This window comes from Ambystoma mexicanum, chromosome 11, assembly GCF_040938575.1.
Source record: "Ambystoma mexicanum isolate Mex_15411 chromosome 11, UKY_AmexF1_1, whole genome shotgun sequence".
Classification (NCBI taxonomy): Eukaryota; Metazoa; Chordata; class Amphibia; order Caudata; family Ambystomatidae; genus Ambystoma; species Ambystoma mexicanum.
In genome coordinates, this window is record NC_090934.1 from 1477531343 (window position 1) to 1477535855 (window position 4513).

The window sequence follows — 4513 nt, forward strand, 5'->3', positions numbered from 1 at the left end:
AGTGGGGTGCTTACAACATGAGAGCAGGGCGCTTACAACATGGGAGCGGGGCGCTTGAAACATGGCAGTGGTGCACTTGTAACATGGGAGTGGGGTGCTTACAACAATGAAGTGGGGCGCTTCTAACATGGCAGTGGGGCGCTTCTTACATGGGAGTGGGGCACTTACAAAAAAGGATTGGGGCGCTTATAACATGGCAGTGGGGCGCTTGTAACAAGGGAGTGGGGCATTTATAACATGGCAGTGGGAGGGTGGGCAATTTGGAAGTAAGGGATATACAGGCAACCAGGGGAGGAAACAGTTGCAGTCTCAGGTAGGGTGGGGAGCGGCAGGTGTGTGGACCTAGGTGTAAGGGATGAGCCATTCATTGAAGAGGAGTGCCTTGAGCTCCTTATTGAAATGTAGAGACAGAGGGGCTAGTATGATGTTCACAAAGAGGTTCCAGAGTCTTGGAGTGTAGACAGAGAAGGCCTGCCTTCTGGTTCTTTCCGTCCTGCACTGGCAGAGTTCAAGTCTGTGCATGTCCTTACTTCTGATGGAGCGTAGGCCTCCAGAGATGCTGAGTATTCCAGAAGAGTTCTTCAGCCCAGAAAACCTCAGATCTTCTGTCAAAGCCTTGGTCCTCTCCCACCTGGATGGTGGCAATGTCCTTTTGGAAGGTCTTCCGGTGTCTACCCTGGCACCTCTGAGATGTGCCCTGCCTGCTGCAGCACAACTCCTCAAAGTACTCTGTAAATGTAATCACATCACCCTGACCCTCATCGAACTGCACTGGCTCCTGCGGCAAGCCTGTATCACCTTCAAATCCTACTGCATTATCTAAATGTATTTTTTTACCTATGTTTTTTTTATTCTCCACAAGCCCCCCACCATTTTTTGTAACCATAAAATGCAGGGGGGGCAAGAGCACCCCACTCTGCACAGGACAACTGGGACTCTCTGCAAGAGTAGCTCATCTTACACCCCCCCCCCCCCCGCTGCACAGGCGCAATCCCTTCTTTTGTGAATGGTAATAATTGCCCCCTGCACAAGACACAGTCCGACGCTGGTAACCCTAGAAAGCACACATGTCTCCCAATTGCTGCACATGACATAGGCACGCGTACTGCCTCTGCACAGGCCAAATCCATCCTCTGCCTAGTACAGGTGTTCCACCCTTATGCAGCGGGCTGTACGTCCCACATCTCCAACTCTGCCCCTCTGTACAGGATAAACTCCTAAATCTGACCTCTGCAGAGGCTGAATGTGGTGTCACCCAATATACTGAAAGGGGCAAACCCCCAAGTCCAACCTCCCCCCGTAAAGTGAAATCTCCCTCCATCCCCCACTCTCTGCACAGGACAAATACCCAGGACGGAACCCGCTTAAAGAACACATCTCCCTCCTCAGCTGTGCAACAAATGGCTCATATGCACAGGGCCCAAGTATGCCATGAGTGTGCACAGGATCACAAGTCCTGAGCCTTCCTTTCTGCCCAGAATAGAAGCTGAGATCTGCTACCTCAATCACACTACCCCCCCACCCCACCCCTAGTGCTGCAAAGGACCCTTCCGCAAACCCTCCCCAGTGCTCTCAAGTTCACTGTGGCCATGTGTGAAAAAGCCATGACTCTTGGTTTTGCTTAGAATTCTGGGACTTGTAGTTCCTTTATTATTCAAATGGAAGTAGAAAAACTACAAACCCCCGATTGCACAGAGAGGGAATCGGACTGGTGGGTGTTCGCATGTATGGCAACATGCCAACAAAATGGAGAGCTCTGACTTCCTAGGGCAAACCTTCCCTATACACACGAAAAAAGCGACCACCCCCCTTCCCCTTACACAGTGCCAAAAGTGCCAACATGTAAAGTGGCTCCTGGAAGTGGGCGTTCTCCGCCCCAGTGCTCGTGCAGGGACCACGTGGTGCTGCGGGGTGTGGAGCACAGCCCTTGGGCGTGGCGTTGCTGGGCTCTAGTACTCGGATGGTAAGTGGACGCCACTGCCTCCGGTCTGGGGGCAACCTGCACGTCACCACGTCCAGGTGCGTGACTTCACGTGCGCCCCACACGCTGTGGGGGCATGGTGCTAGCATAGACTCCCCTGGAAAATGTGCGACATTTAGAAGAGCCGGCACGTCCTGAGGAATCCTGCCTGGGGTAAAGTCGCAATACCACACACCTGAAGACATTGCAGTGTGTAACGCTTTTGCCCCATTAGGTTCTAGCTGAAGGCCATGCTTATCAGAGCAAGATGTGGGTGAAGCGGGCATTGGATCTTGAGGTAGCCGGATCTGGACGGTGGGGCATGTCTGTGTCCAGTGCTGTGTCTGACCGGGGAAGAGTGATAGTTTTACGCCTGCACAGATAAGCAGAGAGCGAGGGGAGGAGGGGGTAGATCTCTCTCCTCTGCAGGTGCCTTCCTCTGTAATGGCTTCTGTGCTCCTCTCAGGCTTGAGCCGGATCTCCTTAAGTTCCAGAAGCTTCTCAAGACTCTCCTTTTCTCTTCCTCCTTCCCTCTCCCCTGCTAATGTCCCCCTCTGCCTCTTGACTGGCTGACTGGTTCCTTCTGAGCAATACAGGGCACCAGGCCCTCCTCGACCAGTCTACCCCTGCACTTGGTCTCCCCTGACCCCTGTCCCCATTACCTGCACTAGCCTGGCTGGGCCTGCACCCCTTGAGCCTTTCCAGCCCTGTTCCTCGCAATTAGCACGTGGACCTCCTTTCCCTGCACTTCTGCATTCCTCTGGCTCTGTCCACCAGGCCTCCCCTGGCACTTGCTCAACCCACGGGCCCTTGCGCCCTGACTGGCACTTCCACACCTCCCCACGCCCCGCACTTCTTGTTACTGCACTTGCACTACCCGAATGTCACAAGGCCTAGTAGGAACGTTTTTGTTTTTTTCCATCCCTGTCCCCCACATCCCTTTTTGTCAAGTTGCGCCTTGAAGCCCTTTGTGTATAGGCGCATTATAAATACCCAGTGAATATATCAAATAAATAAAAGTTGCTCTTCCTTAGAGGGTGGGATCTGGGACTGGAGGAGAGAAGAAAAGGGACCAGCAGAGAAAAGATTGGATCAGGAGCTGCGCAGGAGCCTCGCAGGAGCCGTGCAGGAGCTGCGCAGGAGTCATTTGCATAAAATAAGCGATTGAGCTCCTCGAGAAGATGACTCTGTGGTTCACTGCGGAATAATTGGAAATTGTTGGAACAGAGCTGAAGAGATTAAAAGATGCACACCTGAAGGGGTGAGAGGTGTGGGGAAGGGGGAAATGCCTTCATATTGAAAAAGTGGTGATAACATCATGACCAGTGAACACTGGAAAAACCACGAGATGCCAAATTCTAGCTCTAATTGGGAGTCGGTGGCAGTCACCTGAAGATAAAAGTAGAACATTAAAGATGGTAAGTTTAGCACTTGGCAAGCTCCTAGCTGACCGCTCCCACTCCTAGCTGACCGCACCCCCACTTAGGCAGAACACGCTAAGCATCTCCTAGCTGACCGCTCCCACTCCTAGCTGACCGCACCCCCACTTAGGCAGAACACGCTAAGCCTTTCCTAGCTGACCGCTCCCCCACTTAGGCAGAACACGCTAAGCATCTCCTAGATGTCCACTCCCCCACTTAGGCAGACCACCCTAAACAGCTCCTAGCTGACCACCCCCCCTCCTAGCTGACCGCTCCCACACTTAGGCAGAACACACTAAGCAGCTCCTAGCTGACCACTCCCACTCCTAGTTGACCACTCCCCCACTTAGGCTGACCACACTAAGCAGCTCCTAGCTGATCACTCCCACTCCTAGTTGACCACTCCCCCACTTAAGCCGACCACACTAAGCAGCTCCTAGCTGACCACTCCCACTCCTAGTTGACCACTCCCCCACTTAGGCCGACCACACTAAGCAGCTCCTAGCTGACCACTCCCACTCCTAGTTGACCACTCCCCCACTTAGGCCGACCACACTGAGCAGCTCCTAGCTGACCACTCGCACTCCTAGTTGACCACTCCCCCACTTAGGCCGACCACACTGAGCAGCTCCTAGCTGACCACTCCCACTCGACCACTCCCCCACTTAGGCCGACCACACTAAGCAGCTCCTAGCTGACCACTCCCACTCCTAGTTGACCACTCCCCCACTTAGGCCGACCACACTGAGCAGCTCCTAGCTGACCACTCGCACTCCTAGTTGACCACTCCCCCACTTAGGCCGACCACACTGAGCAGCTCCTAGCTGACCACTCACACTCCTAGTTGACCACTCCCCCACTTAGGCCGACCACACTGAGCAGCTCCTAGCTGACCACTCCCACTCCTAGTTGACCACTCCCCCACTTAGGCCGACCACACTGAGCAGCTCCTAGCTGACCACTCGACCACTCCCCCACTTAGGCCGACCACACTAAGCAGCTCCTAGCTGAACACTCCCACTCCTAGTTGACCACTCCCCCACTTAGGCCGACCACACTGAGCAGCTCCTAGCTGACCACTCGCACTCCTAGTTGACCACTCCCCCACTTAGGCCGACCACACTGAGCAGCT